The sequence below is a fragment of the Bombus fervidus genome, chromosome 6, assembly GCF_041682495.2.
Source record: "Bombus fervidus isolate BK054 chromosome 6, iyBomFerv1, whole genome shotgun sequence".
In the NCBI taxonomy this organism is placed as follows: Eukaryota; Metazoa; Arthropoda; class Insecta; order Hymenoptera; family Apidae; genus Bombus; species Bombus fervidus.
In genome coordinates this window covers 15,712,123-15,735,235 of record NC_091522.1, presented here as the reverse complement: position 1 = coordinate 15,735,235, position 23,113 = coordinate 15,712,123, and the positions used below count along the sequence as shown (strand labels likewise).

The following is a 23,113-nucleotide window of genomic DNA, read 5'->3' as shown; positions in this document are numbered from 1 at the left end:
TCCTCGCGCTCGCACACAAACTCGCGCGACTGCAAGTCTGCCACTAACGCGTCGTCGGTTGGCTGCATTATCTGTCTAGACGTTTCTTCTCATACTCTACATCCATGCATTCTTCGAGCGTTATACGAACGTAGCTCGTTTAGCTTCTCCTTTTCTTTTCCCTCCGTTTTCTTCCTTCAAAGGGAAAACATTACGCTACCACGCTTCTACTCGCCATTCGTATATAAGAAGCTACACGTTCTATTTATTAAAGCAATATTCGACTATCGGCACGTAAGCAACCAAGCCATGCGCGTTCACTGGGTAGACGGCAGAAAGGCGAATACGCGTATATAGACCGATGTTTCACAGTACCGTTAATTTCACGAGAATTTTACAGTTGAAATTTTAAGGGATACTCGTCGCCTGCATTAATATTAAGTTCAGAAACGTAAAAAATTGAATTGCTAATGTTGTCGACGTATTCCCAAGCAGAATGATATACGAGAGAGCTCTAATTTGATTCAACCCGCCTGTAAATATATATATGCGGCTCCTCCCTTCCGTCCTGCAGTGTTCTACGATTAACAATGCGCACGTGGTAAACGAAGGTGAGCCGGCAACAAAATATCGTAGGAATTATTAAACGGAATACGTGGACCGAAATCCTGATCTTGGAAACGTAATATTAGCCTGCTTTTTGATCCTGTCAGCTGTTCGCTTGTAATTATCGTTGTTCGTAACCTGGTTTTATTTAAAAAGTGCACGTTGGTGGAATTATCCACGGTGGAGCTCCGTTTATTGGGACGAGAATTTAACGCATCTGTTTTGTAAACTGCAATTACGTGAACGAAAAATAACAAGTTACGAGGAAACTTGGTGTATTTTAGTTACATAAACTGTTTTGCCACTGGACGAATACAGATAAATTTTATTATACTTAATTCGCGACAGATGAATTCCACGAAATCAACATCGATTCACGTCTCGTGCTATTTCTCATGTTTCACAATACTCGCTGATTCTAAACCTTCGTGTCCTTTCAAAAAACAAGCTACATAATCAACTTTTGTACGCTACGAAAAGAATACCTAGCGCTGGCGATCTACGTGTAACTCTTCCCTATTCGGTTTCGTAACTGCGAAAGCAACCCTATATACGATACCAAGAAACCAATTACGATTCCAGCGTTATTGTTGAAAACGAGGGGGCTCGGATTACTCACGATGAAGGAAGAACCTCTTTGTCGCAAGCGGAACGTCACAATCGTCGCCGAAGTGGTCAGAAGAGGGTTGCTGTTATATCGGCGTGTCCGGTTTTATGGGATCAGGCATTCAATGCAGGTATGACGGACGCGTAAACGACAGGTTTCCGGTCTCCACGATCTGGACACACGCGAAACCAACTGGAAAGACGTGAGAGAAAAACGAGGTAGGCGTGCCGGTGGATTCGGTTGGAAGTATCGTACAGGCACACATATGTAACGTACGTGTCTTCACCGATACGAAATCGTTTCAACGTGACGAATAATTAAAATTTAGAGTCACTATCGCTTGCCAATGTTCGCTTATATCACGTTCCACGAATTGTATTAATTACGGTTTCCTCGTTCGTAGTATATGAAAGTGAGATTTCACGTGGATGACAAATAATTGAGAACCGAGCGAATGTCGCTGCCAGAGTATCGTTAGTCAGCGACGAGTGATTCACAGTATTCGCTCAGATATGATATCACGTGGATACGATGCATGTTGCGTATATGCAAGTTTCGTAAAATTCCAATGTCGCGATCGAGAAAGAGAATTTTGACGGTTATTATCCTTGTCATTTTATTATTTCATTTTGTACGTATCGAATAAAACTCTGTTTGAGATTCACGAATCCTGCAAATTATTGGTTTCTCTCGCTTCTTTAATTCAGTCGCCGATAGGAAACGGCCGGAAGCGACAGAATTTCGCCGGGGAACGTTTCTCGGATAAAAATCTAATCCGGGGCATCTCCGAGGTGGCGAACAAAGACAAGTTTCACGCTTTTCGCGATCACGTCGCGTTGCATCGGCAGATGCAGATACCGGCTGGCTGTACGTACTGCTGGACATACCGAGCCGAGGCACAAGGGAAGAATAAGGTAGGCGTGTCGTGGCGGCGTTAGAGGTGCGTTACACTGTGCGTGCGCGCGACAAAGAGAGGATACGTTGGTATATAAGCCGGCTTATTACGCGATGCCGGAGGCTACAAACACGCCGAATAATGGCCGTGGCTTTGCAATAGGGCGCGAGACGATCGAAGAACGGGAGGGGTAGTATCGTATTAAATTATAATAATTCCAGTGCGAAATTATTAGAACGGCTGCCGAAGGGGAGAAAAGGAAGGAGAGCAAGAAAACTGAGAAAGAAACGATCCACAGCGACCGTAAGCATAAAGGGCTGTACGCCGCGTCTTTCCATTGCCGGGTACGCGCGGTGCGGTTACACATTTTCTACGCGCGACCATCTATATCTATACAATCCGCACAATGTTCGCCTTCATCCGGTTACGCGACACGCCCGGCCCTGCGTACACCGATCCCGCCAGGGGGTACATCCGCGACATTTGTTAACAAATATTTTACCCCGTAATACGATATACAATCTGGCCCGTAATTACGTCGTTCGATGCTTGGATAATAACGAGGAATGCGGGGACGTTGCACGTAGAAAGTGGAACAAGAGCTGTCACCGGAGCACCGTGGAAAATATAGCTATTTGAAAAAAAAAAAAAAAAAACAAGAGGAAAAATGGCAATTTACTGTTGCAATTACGAGCGTTGAAATCGTGGTCGAAGCATTCGTTCCCATTTCAAGAGAATATAGCCGAGTATAAATTATAAAATTTGTGAACAGTCCGTTTCATCCAGTTCGAGCGACGCAACTATGATAATTTGAAGAAATTCTTCTCAAGGGAATGAATAATTCCTCGTACCTTGCTTGTATCTTTATTATATATATATTTTTATCTATTTCTAGATACATGCCAGCTCCCTACTCCGTTACCCGTTTCTTTTCATCGAGTTTACGCAAAAGCCCTGCCTTCTATTGCAAAGGTAAAACTCGAGCGGAGCAAGACGAGCAGAAGTTCATCGGAACGAGGTCGGCACTCTCTCGCGGAAAACGGAACAGGTATCGAGATAAAATGCTATGAAATTCTCAAAGCGCTCAGCCGGTCGATTTGGATGCCCTTCCCTTTCTTCGTTCCACTCGGATTCACCGAGCAAAACGGGGCTGCGGGAGAGAACAAAGAATTTTGCCTAGTAAAAAGGAAGCGGAGGAAGTTATCGAACGGCCATAAACGCGTCGTGCCGCTGGATTTATTATCGATTCCTTTCATCCTTATCTCCTTACAACATACTTTCGTTATCGTCCGCTGGAAAAGAGCCTTCTACTCTGTACAACATTTTCACTGTGTGTTGCCTACAGGATGCATAATTATCGCCATGCAAGGCACCCGCTATTAATATTCATAAAGTCGATCCGTCAAAACGGCTCCTGTTTACGCTCGCGATTCTTTACCTTTCCGTCACCCTTCGAACGATCTCGTACGGTCGCTCGATGAGCGAAGGAAGATGAAAAAGGAAGCAGGATGCGCAAAGTCAAACCAACGGATACTTGCCGAAGCAGATACAAGATTAGTAAAAGATCATGGATGAGGTACACATAGATGCGAAATATCCAACGCGAAAAGACGAGAAAGTTTGAAATGTAAATTTAAAATATTGAGGTATCGAAGAAAATCGTGAAATATTTATGCCTATAGGTTGATACAATCTTGTACGTATTTTTGGTACCAGTGAAGCTCGTAATTTGACGAACGATTACGAATAAGATTTTTACGAAACGAAATAAAACTTGATAAAAGAGGATCGCTTGAAACGCCACTAAAGCAGTTTTACGTATTACAAAGAAGGCAAAGGTATAATTTTTCTTTCCATCTGTAAAGGAGCACGAGCTAATATATCAACCGACAGTATCATCGACGAGATACCGCGAGGCGTGGATATTAGCCGAATTATCCGTAACATAATTATCCGGTAATCTAATTTACAAACTTACAACGTAAATTACTCTCAATTAGCGTTTATGCCGTTCTCTTCCGAAACGTTCTCAAATTAATGAGCGGCGCCCTGTGCGTAGACGCGAGCTATAATCGCGAGAAGTGTCTGAATCGCAATCAAGAACCGAGAATATGTTTAAATCATACAGCACATACGGAGCGTGTAACGAATAATAAGAGGCCACCGGTTCGCTTTAACTACCGATTCGTCGTACTTCCACGCGAATCACGGATCGACTTACGCGAAGTCGTCGAGTTTGCATTTTTCAGGAACCCGTTGACGTTTATACACGCCTTGGTTAATGTTTCCTGTAATCGAACCACCGATTAGACGGTACGCGAAACTCCACGAAACGAACGCTCTTTCGATTCTAAAGTTGCGCGAGTTTGATTATTCTTTGGCTCGGTTGATCGATCGCGAATCGAGACTATTGACCATTTAACGACACGGAACGTCGACGAAAAAGGTACGGACGTGCCGGTGGAAATCGTGGGAATTAGATTCGAGAGTCCCTTCTATAAATATGCTCGACGCTTATTATCGAACGCCATCGTCGGCATGTAAATTATCGAGACAGTCGAGTGCATCGATAGAATTCCGTGGCACGTTTCTCCGTTTATTTCGAGATTTCGAGCGGTTGTCTCGCGAACACCGCCCTTTGTGTACAGTAAAATAAATTGTCCTCGTGTTATCGTACGCTTCTGCAGTTTTTACGGAGCCCTTAGAATTTTTACGCCATGAATAAACATCAACGGTATTTCATTAATCATCGACTTACTCAACATCGCTCAACTTAACGTAAAGCTTTAGTCGCAAAAACACTTTGCGGAAAGAATAGACGAATGGTTATTAAAATGCACATATTATATTCGTTCGTATCTACTATTTCCTAGTATTCGTTATTTGGCTCGAGTTTAGAAACAGAACGGACGAGCTATTATCGCCGACGATAAAATTTTAATTCCTTCTAAGCGTAACGAGCGTCGGCGTGTATCGCGGGGATCCTTTTCGTCGGCTTGCAAGCATCGCGACGGCAACCCGAAACAAGAAATGTACAAAACGAGTCCGGTAAACACACGTTCCGGAAATACTTTAGCTTAATGAAGCGCGCTTTTCTTTAGTCGTGCTCTATTTCGTTACTCTCTCGTCTTCGCGATAAATAACATTTTGTTTGCTCTAAGTGGTTCGTAAAAATTTACTCGTTCGTTTGCTCGTGAAAAAAAAAAAAAACGGAAACAGAAGAGGGAATTTTTGCGAAAATTTCGCAAATATCGGACCGTGTATCGACGGGTGCACGAGCGAGATATATCGCGTTACTCGATGCAATATCTTTTATCTAAAGTTTCTGCCCTCCTTTCGAGGCGTGGAACGATAGTATAGGAGCTTCCATTACCAGGTGCCGCCGAAGAATTTTAATTCATCCCGAAAATTATGGCACGGTCATATGCTCCACTACGCTGCGCTGCCTTTGCTATTCTCCTCGCCGACCACTCATTATCCTCGTACCTGATCATCTTTTTCTCCACGGCCTAATCGCTTCTCACGAGCGAGTCACGAGCGAGTCGCGCGCACTTGATCCTCGAACACAGCGGCTTAGCAACGATTCACAGGTGTCTGCAAGTCCGAAACACACGTCGAAGGACGAACCTTTTATCGTCCTTGTCCCGATTGTATCGATGCAGAATGTTGCGTTCTCTTGTCGTCGTCGGGAGGAAAGGTCTGTGATTAGCTCGACCAGTTTCCGATGAAAGGAGACTCAGAATCGTGCAGCGGGCAAGCCTGCCGTTCTTTTCTCGCGCGTTTTTTTCATAATTGTTGTTTGTTCCATCGAAGGTCCATCGCCTTTAATTACACGACGAAGAAATAATCGTTCGCAATGCATAAGCGGTTTTGCGTGTTTCAGGTTTTATGAATTACCATCGGCTAATCTTTGATCTTAGAATTAATTTTTTTCCTGTTACACTGGAATACTAAACTCGTTTTTATTACCCACAGCTCACATTAGAATATCTATTAAAATATATGGTGTATAAGGTCGAGCGATTCTCGAGAACTCTTAATAACGAGCAATAAAGCGAACAAAAAGATCATCGTCAGACCGAATATTTTAAACTGAAAAATATGCTTATTACGCAAACTACGTCGGACACGAAATCGGGCGATTATCAACGCGACGTTATCACGTGACAGTTACCAAAGACTCGAGACACGAGGTTGAAGGGATAATCGAAATCGAGGCAGACACGCGGATTTCAAAGTTTCCGAGCGTATCGTGATCCCTAATGACCAGAAAATATTACGAAGGAGGAACAAGAGAGCCCCGGTAGCCCGGTTGGCAACTTACAGATTGAAATCCACCCTTCGGCCTCTTTGTTCTCATTGTTATCGTCGCTCGTAGCACGCCACGAAGCCGGCCAGCGGCCGTCTCACCCGCTGGTTATTAATGCAGCGCGTTCGGTCTGCTCGGGCAACTTTGAAAAATGGCCGGCCCGCGATGATTCAGAGTTTTGCGCGGACTAGGCGATATCGTGTCGACGGACGCACGCTTCGGTGGAAATATTCAGCGAAACAGGTGGCGGAGTTCACATCGAGGCCTCCGACAAGAGACCCCTTGCGCGACGCTGCCCGACCTTCCCGAGACCTCTCTTTGTCCATCTACCGCTGCGAATGGGAACTCGATTCTATGGACTGCCTCCCACGAACGACTCCAACTAACGTTCATCTACTCGATTCTTCGTTCTTAGGGGATGATTCGGATTGTTGGCAAACCCAAATACCGTGTCAATGTTTATACGAGAACAGATTTAGGCTACAGTTACGTGCAACAAATTCACGCAAACATTTGAACACTCGCACAAACCTCTTCTAAATATATTATAGAAAATATTTGAAAATTCAGTCGAGTATTTTGTCCGAGTTATGACAAGAGGTAAAACGTAATCAAATTATTACTACTCGTAGAATTATCATTTTCTTCGGGAAGAACTAATATCGAAAAGTTAATTGGAATATTAATCCAGTTCACCGACGCCGTTATACATTCTCATTTTCCCAACGTACAATACCATCCTCTTCATCTTCGGCAAGATACCTCAAGGAAAAGAGAGCGAGACTTGTAATTCACGAACGCTCCGTCGAAACGGTCCAACGATTTCAATCACAATTCCGCGCCACCGACGAAATTCTGTCGTCGATCATAGCCGAATGCGCGATGCCGATCCGCGACGTATAAAAGAAGCTGTGCCTTTCCGGTTTGTATAGATGGCTCGTCGAAGGAAGGTTTTTCCTTTTTCTTTTCTTTTTTTTTTTTTTTCTTTCCTTTTTAGAGAAACGATACACGCGCCGTGCTTCCTATTCCACGTCGTCTTTCCAAAATCAATATAGCCCCACGGATTGTTATTTATACCAGCAAGAAGATACGGTATTCCGTTTGAAGTCCTCTCCTGGCATTATCCTCGAAGAGCGGTTAGCGGGGCTGTAGCACAGATAGATAAGAGAACGAACAGGGGGTGGGAAACGGGAGACCGGCATCGGGGGTGGATAGGACGGATTACAAGAAGCGTCTCGGGTGCCTCTAAGCACGGTAATGCGACGAGGGGAACAAGGGCTCTTTGATAAATGCGAAATGTACCATTCGAGTTTGTTATGGTTCCCGCAATCCACTATTTACGGCGTTTTCTTTGAACTTTCGGGGGTAAAGGAGACAACGAACGCGACGCGACGCCTGCACCAGCAGCCAATGGCCGGGGTAAACGATGCGGTTACCACGCTGGAACGACCCGTCGACGATTTAGGACAAAAGGAAAAACTAAAGGAGTTGATACATCGAGATGCTGTTTGCCAATTTGTTCCTGCTATTAATCAGAAGAATCTTGAATAAAATTGTCGCACGATTCGTTCTCCGTTCGTTGGTTTGGCAATGCTTTTTGTAATTCGTCGATTCTTTTGTAACTTATGAATTTTTAATATCGTTTAATTCAGTTCGATCGCAAGTATTTCTGGTCCTTTCGATGGATAATTGTAAAGATATATTCGCTCGTTTATAGCTTAAGAAAAGTACCCTGTTTGCCCCTGTTAAAAAGCGATAGTTAACTTAAGTGCGCAATTATAGGAGGAAATGGCTAACGCTAAACGACGGTGTTAAATCTCGAAACGCAGGACAAGAAAAGGCACTTTTAGAAACGATAGCGGACAAACGTGGATAAAGTTCCATCGACGATCTTGAGAACGCAAAGCGACGAGTTGGTTTGTCAGGATCGACGATATTTGCCGTTCGTTGCCGTTCAAATGATCAAATAATCTGTGGACGGTATCTTTATAACCTTAGCTCACGCAACGATCTCGATTCAATTATAAAATGAACTTTTCGAAGAATTCCTTCCTCTTGCTTTCCAGCCACAATCATAAATTACACGTCGTCGACCTGCTATTGCCTCCAGCAATTATTAATCATTTCTTACGTGTACAAATGAAACGGTATTATATGTAAATGTAAAAGGCTTGTCTAAGTGAAAGCTGTGCCGATTTATGAATTTTACGTTCGTTGTAACGTTGTAAAACAGTTGTTTGGAAGAATGGACGTGGCGCACGCGAAATTCGGTCAATTTCGTTCTATGTTGATAAAATCACGCGCGGAAGTATTTTCAGGGGGCGAGCTTCTTGCTACAGGAAGTATCAATTGCCCTGTCGGAAAAGAAAGCAGCCGCAACGGCGTTGAAAAGATGATTCTGCCGCGGAACGATATTGCACGAAGGCGAGAATCGTCGACGTGCGAGCGGGAAAATAAATTTCGAAACAACGATGCCGGATAGGTTGTCGGTTGAATGAAATTTATAAAAGTCGTCGGAACGAAGAGCCGAAGAAAACCGCCCCTAAACGCGCTATTCGATTATGTAACTGGCAGCGTTACAGCGTAGAAAGAGAAAGAACCTCCGAATCGGGTTATCCGGTACACGCTTTTCGACATGCTGTAATTAATATCGGTGTGACGGGTTTAGAACGCGAAGCGGGACACGCCGGGTCGTGTTCCGTGTACACCAGTCAGAGACACGGTTTCGTGTTCCTTGGAAAGTGTCACGGAACGAGCGTAAAGCTCGGTGAAAAGCTTGCCAGCGATAACGGTTGCGATGCAGGGAAACGCTCGTAACCTTTTTCCCTTAGATTACGCGGTAGCAACCGGCAGCCCTTTTTCGTTCTCGGTACGCGTTATTATTTCGTTTCGCCTTGACAACGCGTTATCTTGTCACTTTGCCAGGTTGCAGCCGGGAAACGAGTGAAAACCGGGTTAAAATCCGCCGGACCTTTCGATCTGGTCGTTCTAAACTCGCCAGTTTATCTCGAATATTTGGCCGAATGTCTCTTGATTGAAAAAAGAAAAAAGAAAAAGAAAAGAAAGAGGAGATAACGAGGCCTCGGAACGTTCCAAGGTAAAGAAGCAGGTATTTACCGAGTCCCTGTAATCTCTCTGCCACGAATGAACCGCGTCGATACACCGTTGAATTCAACACTCAATTAAAAGTGACTGGCGCAACTTATTCGACGAGTGCGCGTCGTTTTCTAATTGGAGACTCTTTCGGTCGGTAAAACTGAGAAATACCTGACAGCACGGGTGCCGTCCAACGATGGCAAGCATCCTGTGCTCATTAACAGTTTGAAAGGGAAATGATACGTGGCGTGGATGTTTTACATCGTTGAATTCCTGCTACTTTTTCCGGAGTCCTCGGCTGGAATCGAGGCCGGCGATAACGTTGGACACACAGAACATGTACGAGAGCGGTGTTTTTCTCGCCGTAGAGACCACGCAAGTTATTACGAGGGTGCAGCACGAGGACTTTGCCCGAGGATCCTTTAGAAAAGTCCCAGGGTTCGCAACAAAAATAAAATATCGCCCTCTTTTAAAAATGCACCGGCGCATCCACGAACGTAACGCCGGAACGGCTCGTTAACTGATAACGCGCCTCCTCGCCCCCTTTTCTGCCTGTCTCTCGCGTTCCGCTTTTCCCGTCTCTCTCTCCTTGTAACCAGGCGAGGCTTGTTTACGTAACCCGGTGTTTGCGAGCTACGCTGATCTAGATTGACGGAAAAAAAAAAAGGGGGAGGATACGAGCGGCGAGTAATTAATACGATTGATTGAGCTTACCTCTCCGCGAAACTAGCGTTTCAATAGCGCGGCAACAGGAGAATTTTATTATATTTTAGGGCAGCTCACCGATATATCGCTCGTTGCGTGTTTACCTGAACCGGAATTTATGCGTAAAAATGAACGGGAGAGCACAGTGGCAAACGGAACCTCGCGAACGAGCGAAAAATATCCGATTTCGACGAAAGATAACAAACGTTCACAAATAACTGTGCGCACTTCCGGGTTATATTACCGGGGTTTATTTGACGTTCGATGAATGAAAAATCCGGTAGACTTGTTTGAACGAAGGCGTGCCATACCCGTGCATATGAATGCACATGTACGTACGTGCTAGGTGGTAACGGTGTTGGAAAATACGCGGCCGGAAAAAGGACGAACCAGGGTGGTACAAAGCCAGGATTAAAATTATGGAATAGCGGGAACGTAGGCGATCGAGAGACTCCGTGAACAGTTAACCGCGATCCGGTTCGAATCGGATTCGGGGCTGGCAGTTGGACGAAGCGTAGTACGCGGTTCGGATCAATGGGCCGCGGCCGGATCGAACCATGTAACTTCGCGTGGAAACACGACTACGACGAACTAACTCGTACGAATCGTCCTGTTTCTCGTAATCGACCTGTTCACGAGAAGTTGGAAAAATGGTCGAAAGAAACAGGGTGGACTCGATGTAATTAATACGAAGAAGCTTGGAACAGGATCAGGAACAGTTAGGCCGAACCTATCTTTCTCGATGCACGTCTAATTAACTAATCGTCTCGGGGATCTTATCGATTTAATCCTGCATACGACAGTTAGCAAGCCGTGCAAAGGGTATCTCCGAGTATAATCGGAACGTGTCCTCGGTTCTCGACGATACGCCGTTCGATTCTTTTTGGTGTTCGTCTCGCGGGAACCCGTTATTAAAGCTTCGCCTATACATTCGATCCTATCGGTGCTCATCTAGTTTCCACACCGGCAAACAGACAACCGGCTGCATTTCCTGATCGCCTCGACTCTCGCCAATCTTCTTCCTCCTTTTACACTTATGTCACCGATGCAACTACATATCACGAGTGATAGAGGTTGTTAGAGGTTCGAGAGATAGAAGTTGTTGAGACAACTTCAAACGATTTTCCGTTTCTCTTCCCTACTCTATAAACGCACACATATGCGCGAGAAGATCATAGCCGACCTCGTTTCTATAATGGTAAAATTATCGTTGACCCAGTGGCTATCGTCGAGTCACCGATTTCCGGTTCGCACAGTTTCTCCCCTAGTTTTCAACGTCCAACCATCTTGCAACTTCCGAAGCGCCATCGAGACAATACCGAGCGCGTATCAGAGAGAAAAAAAAAAAAAAAAAAAAAATAGGTGGTTGCGCGTTGTCGGGGATAGATAACCTTACGGGTTAAATATTAAAAGTCGCATGAATAAACGCGATAGCGGTCGTATCTTAGCGGCCTAGCCTGGCGGGCGCGACATACATATTCATGTCTCTTTGCTCTTACCATCGCGTCGCTTCTGCACCGGGCTTTCCCCGCGTACTTAGGCGGCCCGGCGAAGACGATCAGCGAGGTGTTGCCTGCGGCCTCTATACCCGTGAAAACACGCGAAACACCCCGGAAATTTACGTCGAATCCTAGGAGAAATTTTACGTCGCCGGATCACGCGCTGTCGCGGTTACGTAGCATGCGCGCACTTTCAATGGACGAACCCGGGGTTTTACCCTATTCAGTCGGCTGTGATCTTTCGAAAATTTTCGAAAAGCCGACAGCTGTGGTCAAGCCTCGCGCAATAATCTGCCCGTGCACGCTCATGGGGCGACTGGGCGATCGATAAGAGAAACAAATGTCGAAAGGAATTAGTCGGTCGTGTCCCGAGCATGTTCAACAGTCACGCTAGGTAAGTAGCAGGCAAGTAGCACGAGGTAATTTAAATCTACATGTGGAGAACGAAGATTTTGTTCTACTTTGGTAATCCGGAAATCGCGTGAAGGAGAGTAGGGATGGAATTAAATACATGTAGAGTTCCAATTCGAGCGGCTATCACCACGATCTAATGACAAAAACCTAGTTGAACCTTGGAACAAAACCTTGGTTCGATCGTTATTCACGACGTCGGCGAACTTGTTAAAAAACCAGCATCGTTTCATCGACGACCTGATCGAGCGTGGACCAAGCGAAACACGAGGTGTGCACCGTCGTACATACGGTCGTTTGCCGGGAAGCTCCACCGTGACGAAGCGATCTTTGCCTCGACAAACGACCGTAATCATTGTCAAAAGCATAACAGAGAGGCTACGAGAGATTGTTTCGTTGATCAGAGAAAGCAGGATATAGAGAGCGAAACGCGAAGAGATAGAGGGTCAACAGAGACGCGATACGACGTGAAATCGTACGGAGACGCCGATAACGACGTCGTTACGTACGCACAGGCGTGACGACTGATTAGAATCGGCCGTACGTTCTTGCCCGGCGTTACTAATCGCGGGTCAACGATGTTACCTGGTACGATACGACTGGTTTCAGCTTTAACTCGGCCTCGGCAATAATTCGTGCTGGAGAATATATCGCGACGTGGCCGATTGGTCAACGAGCGTGCCGTTAATCCCGCCTTGTCGATCTCGTGTACCTAAACGCCATGCCGCCACATCAAACACACGATACGCTTCTCTCTCTCTCTCTCTCTCTCTCATTTTTTACGCCCTTCTATTCGAGTAATTAACGGGAATTAGTATCATCGCATACGACGAGAATCAGAGAAACTACATATTGACCTGGTCGAGGGTTAATAACGTGCGATAACTCGATTCGAATTATCGATACGATGATATCCCGTAGATAACGCGAAACAAAGTTCACGGTGCAAGTTGATCGACGATAGAAGCCTGCGGTAAGTACGGAATATTTGTCGGTACTTGAAATCACGGTTGTTCGATCCTCTCTCGAGACGTTCTTCGGATAAATTAGTCGCGTAAAAGTCACTGTCATAACGTTCGATACGTAACGACGACTCGTTGCCAAGTTGCGTCACTGTATAATGGAACTGCGAATAGAAAGAATATTTTTAACGTATTTTTATCGTTTGTTTAACGATAAGTCTGTGTATTGTCGGTGATATCTACGTTCTCTCACAACCGACTATCTTCTCGATGACGTTGCGCTGTATTCTTAGCGATATCTGTGGCTTTTTCCGTTGACTGATTTCACATAGTAAAATAAATTCTCCCTAATACGGAAATGGGTGTTTATTGATTCAGTACGGGAAGGAATATTCCATACTATTTCTTCGAAAAAGGCTGGCGCAGCCGTAGCAAACTTCAACCTACCAAAATGGGTGCGTAACAAGAGTATAGGACGCTATAACTCTACGGATGTATTATACATGCTCTTTTAGTTAGAACCAACCTTTCTCGTTCGAATTATAATAGGAAAAAGTTGACACGGAAGTGAAATCACGTATGAAATGCATATTCCATAAACACGGATATTTCACAATGTGAAAAGTTAGTGGTATAAGCGAGAGTGGTATAGGCCGAGTCGCGCCGACCATTTGGAACGTCGCTGGTACATGGGTATAATAGACGCCTTTCCGATGAAATTGTTGTACGACTTTGCGTAATTTCTAAATTGCAGTATTTTTATTAAGTAATTTGTCCTCGTGACAAATCGCTGTCGTATGTCACTACGGTGTAACTCTTACGACTCTGATTTGCGGACTATCGATTGATACTCACGGAGAAGGTAACACGAGGTAAATTCAGCAACACCAGGCAAATTGGCTTCTTCTTTGATTTTAATACAAAAGCGATTTGTCGAGAATATTTTTTCTCCACTCTTACTTGATTATACGTGTTTCAAAGAACTGTTCCGTTTTTTAATTTATTAATGTATCAAAGATACGGAAAGTAACTTTCGCCGAGAAAAATGTTACGAACGAGTCTCTTCGCTCTACACTGTCCCTACGCGTATAAAATATCAACGATTTCTGCGCGTATCCAAACTGTATTATTTGTGCGAAACGTGAATCGTAAAAATGAAAAATCCACTGATCTTCTAATTATAGAACAGCTCGAAGTCCGTGTATTATATGTTTCCAGATTCCGGACAGGATATAATAAACGCGAGATACCGTCAACATCCACTCGCAATCAGTCCGCCGCTTCAACGAATCCGTTCGATTTTCCTCCCAAATGTTGTCGATCGAATTCTACGTCGGTTTCTCCCCTCCGATCCCTCTCTATTGAAAATTTAGCCGGCAGCTAGCGATCGGGAACACAGCACCACGAGACGTCAGAGGCGTTGCTACGAAGGACAGGTGTAAACGATCGCGAAAACGAATCGACGCGACCCTCGCCCTCGCCCTCGCCCTCGCCCCGTCTGTGCGTCCCGTCAACGTCCATTTATTTATTAACGGATCGTGCCTCGTCGAATTCGTCCGGATTATCGCGATCCCTGATTTCACCCTGCTCGTTACGGCTTTAATCTTTTCGCCCTATTGTATGGATGATTTAGTGGCGGCCGCGCCCGTCGCGTTATTCCGCGCGATACTGCCACTCTATTTTCGCTGGAAATCAGCCGGCGCGTTAACACGGTCGGCAGCGCGACGCTTCGCGCGGCGAACAACGCGTTCGAGCACCGGGGCTTGACGAGCTCTCGCACATCCGGCCGTGTTCGAATTTTGGCTGGCGTGTTACCATGCGCGTCCACCAGACTGGCATCGCGATCGACGACGATAGGGAGGATAGGCGTCGTCGCGGAGCAAGTGGCCGCGTGTTCGAGCGGAGTGGACGCGCGTCCGTGTGTCACGCGCTCGAGATCGTGTGTTACAAGCTGGCCGTTCATCCTCGTCCACCGTCCAGCTTTATTCCGACGTGGACAATGTTTTCATTAACCGAATACACGCCGACTATAGCACGATCGAATCGTGTACGCGGGTCGATCCAAGGAACGCGGAAGCTTTTTCGCCGGGAATTTTCGCGGTGAAAATTTTCAGCGGGAAAAATTTTCGTGTCGGCAGAGCGTGACGCGTGATCAACGCCGGGAATCGAGTAAACGGCTCGTCCAATCGAAATACGTAGTAGCGAGAATGGAAGACCTCTGGCACCTTGGCGAAGCATACGCGGCGTTTAAGACTGTTGTTGGGTGATTATCGCTTTACTGCCGCGGAGTTCGTGGCATACGTTTACATAAACGCGGTGTACGGGGTAATTCCACGAAGCGAAATTGCCAGTAGTTGCGAAATCCGTAGTCGAAGGTGATACAAGCGGAATGCTGCCAATACCATGGAATTTGTTGCGCGATTAGCTAATAAAATGGATCTGTACGAGCGCGTATCTGTCTATTTAGAAGAGTGATATATACGCAACATAGGCGACGGCATATCTTTTATAACGCAGACGTTGAATTTTCACTATTGGTTAACACGGTGTGCACGCAGGATGTTAAGCGACGCGGGGATACTCGACGTTTCCTAGAATTCCTTCCGACGAAGCAGTTATTCGATAGAAAAGATAAGATATCCATGTACGAAACAGAGCCATGTATCGCGCGTTCGAGGAAAAAACCGCGATAAAAAGATCGTTCGCCGTAGTCGTTGGACGTTTCCACTCGCCAACTTCCATCCCGGTCCGTTCCAATTCCTAAAATCGCTGAATACGTGGCGGCACTCGAGGGCAAGTCTCACGACCGGAGCTCGACAAAAGCAGCAACGAACGCGGAACGCGCTGGTTGCATCACGCTGCGCCACACGGCACGACCAAAAAAGTCCCGGCATAAATACCTCCACGTTGTTCCTTTCTACCCGTAAACGAGCGATTTCTGCTCGATTTGCTTCGTATGGACAGAAACGAGCGCTCGATCAAAGCGTGCGGCAATTAAACGCGCAATTAATACATTAACGTTGATGAAGTATCGACCGGTCGTTAATTCAGCAGCACCGCTCTCGCTGACCATAAATATCGCGCGACGTCGTGTCCCCACCCTCCGTCACTTTTCTTGCTTCTCCATGTAAATCCAGCCGTTCTATCGACTTTATCAGAGATTATGAGCGCGCACATCGACCCAACTTCGTACTTCGTAACCCTTGTTCGTCAGTCGGCATCGTTTTTGTCCAAGCGGTTGCTATACGAGAGGGTAACACGTTCGAGCTTCCATTACTAGACGAGTTTTCTTTGATCGTCGCTTGTTCCGACCGATTAATTAGGAGATAAACGCGATACCGGTCGTGACGCGAGAATTTTTGGTCGCCTTTGTTGGCAACGAAAGAACTCCACTACGACCATGTTTCGCGAGTCTTTGAGAGAGAGATAGAGAAGAGAAGGGGAGAGGCACAGGCGCTCGCGAATATCCTGCGAATTACGCGACGAAAACGACGGAAGAAGAGGGTCGCGCCACTCGGGAAACCACAAATTTCCGACTGCAGGGTAAATAAAAACGCGGAAAAACTGGAGCATGCAAATATATTCCGACGAACGCGCGACCGCGCAATCCCTAAAAGTTTAGCGCGTCGTGGATGGTTGGTGCTCCACGCGGTGCACGTCGCTGTGCGCTCCAACCTAGCGAGGAAAAAACCGTCGCCAGTCGGGGACATGTATATGCAAGCTAAATTAAATATACATGCTGTGCAAATAAGACTCGACTAGCTGGTCTCTCTTTCTGCTTTCTCTCTCTCTCTCTCTCTCTCTTTATCTCTTTGTGGAGACCTGTCTCTCCGATTCTCGGTCATTTTAGTCGGTAGACAGGAACGCGACGTCTGCGGAACAGTACAAACGAACGAGGTCACGGCCCGTCTCGAGGATAATCGCGACGATATTCCGCCTTTCAGACCTGTAATTATAACGAGACAATCGGAATCCGATGGAGATCGTCACGACAGTCTTCGTATAACGTCCTCGTTAGCTCTTTGATCGCATCGTGGCTAAATTATTATAAGATATATTGTAAGATATAAGATACGATCGTCGATTCGGAGAATCGAGCGCGTAATCGTATCGGGACGACAAAAGGTACAATCCCGAGAAGACAATCGGGACCGCGATGGGAAGAAGTCGAGTTCCCATTAATATTTCGCGTTCGAGCGCATTACCCTTCGTGGCTGGCCGACGTCGTGTCCTAGATCTCGGTTCTCCTTGTCGTAACGCGATATTAATGCGCAGAAAGATATGAAAGTGTCGTTCCCTTTTCCCAGGTTACGCTTCGGCGAGGTGTTCTCTGGCGTTATGAAATAAGAACGCATCTCCCGCGACGAGCCGCGGACTCTGTCAGCTTTTACGTCGTTCCCTGCTACTGTTTGAAACCGCGGAATATTTTTCACGGAATATCACCTTGAACGGTACAACGGTACGCGCGGGGTGTGCTCGCCATCCGCGAGTTTCGGCCGAAATAAAACGGTCAAGATTACCGACGATTCTTTTCATATGACATTGCGGCGATATATCTTTTTAATATATGCGCTGTTTTTCAAGCGGGCGTACCACCTCGCCAGTGTCCGTTACTTTTATTATTCAGGAAATTAAGTGACAGCTTCGAACAAAAAAGAATCTTCGCCGGTGTCGGCCGTTCCCTGTGCTAGGCGAAAGCGAGAAGCACCGTGCGGAAATGTGCGCGGTTTTTCGTCGCTGCTGACTCGCGACAACATCGCGATGACGAACGCGCGGAAATCGACCAAACTGCGCGCAGGATGTTTCTTAATTTATGGGAAATAGCGCCACGAGCTGAAAACAACAAAAACTTTACGAGAACGTCTATATGTCGCGTAAGCTTGCTTTACAGCTTTCTATATCTCTCTGTGACTGTTTGCCGCGCATTGACGTACACGTATGCGTCTGCGTATGTAACATTCGCGTTATTTTATCGTCCACCGACTCGATGACGCTTCGTATTAAATACGGTGTAATCCTTTCTCGACGAGTATGTGCGCTCGACTTTGGCAACGATAGCAATTTTCTGGCCATTAATCGAGGAATACGGTTGAACGGTGGCGACGTCGCGTCACGATATTCAACCCCGTACCGGAATTAGTTAGAAGCGTAATAAAGTGTTGGTGCTTTTTATCGAGCGAGTTTCAATCGAGGATGCCGTGGATCGACGTCAAGCGCCGTTTCCTGCGGACGTGACGGTCTCCGCGTCTTGGCAGCTCCATTATCTGCTCCATCAATCGGCTGTTCTTTTTCCCTTTGCATCATCGATGTACCAGCTCGCGGATGCAGGCGGAAGAAAGCGGAGCAGAGTGGAAGGAAAAGGAGAGAAACGGGTGTAACGTAGAAAAGCGTGGAAGATGGCGGCTAGAAGCGAGGGAACAGGAACAAGGGAGGAGGAAATGGTTTCATTAAAACAATCCCGGTGGCTCGTGGCGCTTGATCGAAACCCCGTGTACAGAATAATGAGCGTGTGTCCCCGGTGTATGTGCCCGTACACGTACATACGTACAGCTACCTATGCGCCGCTCCTACCAGCTCGTGTATTGTAAAGGTTCTTACACACCGAACACGCCGAGTCAAGGATTAACTTTCGCCTTGAACACAATCGAAACTTTATACCCCCGGCCGTTATCGTAATTCGCCGTTTTGCATGAGTAGCTAATTAGCTGAATCGCAGAAGGGTATCGTTCTGCTTTCGTGACGTAATCGTCGCGGTGTCGCTCAACGAAACGGTTTATTAATAAAGTATTATGCGAAACACGAATCTCGTACACGCGTTCCATTTACGAGTATCGTATCGTTCGATCGCTCCAGTAGATCTAATCGTCTTACCGCGCTAGTCTTTCCTTTTACTCTACGGATTTTTCAACAATTAAACAACGATACCGATACGCTTGCGGAAGCGAGATAACGTCTTCGCGTTTCTTTTCTTTCCTTTTTCAAGTTTGCGTATCGCGTGCCTTCGAGCGGCTCCAACTTCCACGCCACGACCTGAAATTTAATCGCTTAACGATCGATTAATAATTCATTAAACTAGAGCCGGAAAGCTCCGGTATGTAGAGGGCTTAAAATTCGGCGCGTACAAGCGATCCGTGCATGTGTGCCGCGAGGTGAAAAGCGAAACAGCGAGGTGTTCGCGGGGTTGCGAGTGTGTCGGTGGCGCTCGCTGAAATGCGTGTATCCGAACAATTAGATTCCAGACTCGACCCCCATTCCCGGCGCGGCTGCCGGGGCAAACCACCCCGCGATAATATGTACATACTAGAAACTCTCGTGTTTTCTGTTAACGTATCGCGAAAACATGAGAAATAACGTTTCCCATTGCCATACCGTGCCGTGACGACGAGTTAAAAGCGACGTCGTCCAACTCGCTATGGAACGCGACGCAACCCTAATCGTGCACTGATATTTCCAGCTGGCTAAGCTGTGCGATTCACCCCCTTTACCGACCAGCTCCACGTATGTAGCGTGCGTGCACGCGCCTAAGAAACCTTTGACTTCGCAGCTCTCATATTCGTTATACACTGTCGCAGCGATATCTTGTTTCGTCGCGGCACACCGACTATTATTTTCCAAAGTATCTGCAGTCTGGCGATTAATTTACGACGATTCGCGATAACCTCGACCGTATATAGTTCCCTCCAATCGTTGATCTCGTCTCTTTTCAAAGTGAATCGAGTTCTTATGGATAATGAATTTTACTTCATCGAGAACATCGTTGTCCGATTAGTTGCGGAACGTGGCACGATCGAAGCCGCAGCGTTCGAGTAATACGCGCGTATTCCTGCACGCTTCTTCCGGCGTTCATTCATCGAGCAATTAGTGTGTTTACTTTGCTATTCCCTCGCGGAACCGATTCAAAGAGGCTATACGCGACGATCGTAATTGCGCGTTCGCATTCCCCTCGTGTTAACGAGTGTTATTTCAGTCGGAGGCCAATCCGCGAAGCTCGTGATACTCGAAATCGCCGGAAGTTCGCGTCGAAGGGGATGGTTCTGCGAACAGGGTGAAGCTATGGTCGTTCAGCGTGGGAAGGGAAGCCTGTCATGGAAAATATTATACCACTCCGTGGAGGTGGAATAATTTGATTAATGAAGGTTATTTAAATTAAGTCGAGGTGGCGCATCTCCTTAGCGACAGCTCGTTGACCCGCAGCAATTCTTTTAAAAGAGCAACCTGCTTCCACCGTGCGACCAAGTGATAAATGTTGAACCTCCGGCTCCTAGTAACGCCGAGTGTGGATCATTTTTCCCGCCCTTTGCGCCACGCAAATCGCTCGAACCTATTGTTTAACTTGCAAGAGATTATGCTTCGCGACTTGCAGCCTCGTTAGATGCAAATCAACAGAGTGGCTGTCATCCTGATGGAACTCTAAGCGCTACCAACAGGATTTTCGCCATTTTTATCGCCATTCGTTATCGTTATCGTTGTGTGAAGATATAGTCGAACTTTCGTAATAATTTAAGGATAAACCAGGATTATGAGCAGCTAAACGTTTCGCCGGCTATCGGCGATTAGTTAATCGCACAACCATCGGATATCGTTTTTGAAATTTTTCGTTCTTAGCCCCTAAGATCCCTGTTTGACTGTTACGTTGTTGACTGTTACATACGCGATATGTATAAGCTGCATTTTAATTGGTCACAGCGGTCACACACAGGAACGTCTTATTAATTTTGAAACAGCACATTTTGATCGTAATTGTAGAAAATCCTAGTTTTATTTCGCAATACCTTTTTCTCCGTATCCGTACGCATCACGGAAGCTTTGAACCGACCGCGAACGATTTTGCGCGGTCTCGATTTTGCCGTTGTCGGACTAAACTCGCGGTATTTCCACGGAAACGATCGCAGTTCGCGGTGGGCTGCCTTCCGGGAGGTCTGTGCTCGCATTCCAGAACGTTGACGAAGAGCGGTAAAGGGAAACATACGGGGCGAAAACGAGAGTGCACAAGTGGATGCTTCTTCTCTTGCTTCGGTTTTTCCACCGGGGGAATGGTATTCGTCACGAAACTGGACTTATCGTCCGCCTCAGTCCTATATACACTATACACCGTGTCACAGAGTTTGTTTTGAAGACGTGACTTAACCAAAATAAGTTGGGCAAACACGATCCAGCCGGCTCGTCCCCCGGCTCGTCCTCGGGCACGGCTTCTGCAGGACCCGTTCTTTCTTTCATCTTAAAGGCTCGCCTCCTTATGGGTAGCCTTCGAGAAATGAGCCACGAGTAAATACGGGGAACAAGATAAACGAGAGGTTCGACGGTCTAGTGTTTACAGTTTATCGTACGGGAATCGATCGTATGAGAAAATAACCGATCGACGTGCGGACGAATCGACAAGGATGGAATGCAAACGAGCAACGAGCTGGATCTGTTCGCGAACGTATTTTTATAGGACAAAGACGTTCGTTTTCGGAATCGGTGCTCTGACTACGGGCGGATCGAAATCGAAATAACTTTCGTCAAACGTTCGATTACATTTCTTCCCAGTAAGCGGCTAAAACTTCTCGATTTGCCGCGAAAACCTGCAAAATTTGGTCATTGTAAAGAAGAAAAAGTTGTAGCGTCCATCGCCGATGAAGAAAATTTCAATGCGAAACATTTTGGAGGTAGCGCATCGAAAGTGAAAACGTATCACAGAAATAATATTGATTTGGCAATAAATTGTATCTTGGAATACCATAATTCCTGTAGAAGCTGCCTGTCGATACTTGGAACGAGAGCTCCAGACAGCTGAGCATAGCAAAACATTTGTTTCCCGGGACGTGACTTAATTAAAATATTTGACGGGGAGAGTCAGGAGTGTTTAGCTTCTGTTTGCAAAGGAGTCTGGAAGCAGGAAACGATTATTTACACCGACGTGAAGTGGAACGATGAGAAGAGGATACGTCGATCCGAGAACGCATGCTTTTTAGTACTTTCCCCCTTGGCGGGAAAAGAAGCAAGCGTAACCGTGAGAAAGATAGAGCAGCGAGTGGTGGTGGCTCGTGAAAGCATTGTATTAGAGAAATTCGCCGGCTCGCATTTCACTACGACTCGATAAAACAAAGAAATCCCTTTCGTTCCGCGAAACAGGGACCCTTCGTCTCGTAAAGTAAATTGAAAAGCGCTAGCCTGACGTAGCAACCCTCCGCCTTGTGCCCCGTTTCGTCTTTCCACGAGCTTTTCAGCGGCTTCTTCAGGGCGGTGGGAAAGCGAGGAATTTGGAGGCCGCCCGTTGCCTCCGCGATATTAATAAAGATTTATAACCGGCCGGATTTTGTTGCGGCAACGTATACCGAATCTAACCCCGTTTCGCCACGTAACTTCGTCAAAAATTCGTGCCGGAACCGTGGCGAAGTAACATTTGCGCGATCGTTTCTCTTCATTGAGCGTTTCGTTTCGTTCATCGAAGCCGCTGATAAACCGCCGGTATTAAACCGATTCCGTCTAATTCAGATTGACGAAACTGCGCGATAAAGAAATTCACGAGACACCGATTTAAAAAGCAAGGAAACGATCAATTTTCATTCTACGACGTTGCGTAATTAGAATAGAAAAATGTTGTTGAACGTTTGATCTTAGACTTACCAAAGAAAAAGGAAAAAAAGAAACAGTTTGTCGATGTGAAATCGGAGAAACCGACAGGAAAGTAACTGCGGAGATTCATCGACGATGCAACTGCTTGGCTCGCGACCGCGTGTTTGCCTTTGGAGGTTAAGTTACCGAGAACAACGAGAGAAGAAAGACCGTTCACCGACCACCAGCGACAAAAGACAAGATTACTAAACGAGATGCCTCTTACCCTGTTTCAATCAACCTTGTCCCCTTCCTGATTCCCAAGAAAAGTTTCAGGGAAGTGTACTAGAATCGACGGAGTGACTGAGATCACTTGCTTTCTTCTTTCGAGTTTCATCGCGTGGCTCTGACGGCCTCGTCAAGTTTATGCATTTATTCTTTTCTTAAAACGAATCGGCTCTTACATAGTTATTGGAATTAGTTTCCTTTGGCAAAGGTCAGAGATAA

At 46.2% G+C, this 23,113-nt stretch overlaps 1 protein-coding gene across 2 annotated transcripts in view; it reads right to left on the bottom strand.

Moving 5' to 3' along the window:
- Positions 1–23,113, bottom strand: part of LOC139988242 (latrophilin Cirl) — a 365,567-nt gene that overhangs the window by 303,159 nt on the left and 39,295 nt on the right. The window contains exon 1 of one of the 2 annotated variants that reach the window (XM_072005420.1): positions 13,925–13,943. The exons of the other annotated variant lie outside the window; for it this stretch is intronic. The gene's annotated coding sequence lies outside the window, so the exon portion shown is untranslated. Of the gene's footprint in view, positions 1–13,924; positions 13,944–23,113 lie in introns of those variants that run through there. 2 annotated transcript variants of the gene reach the window in all.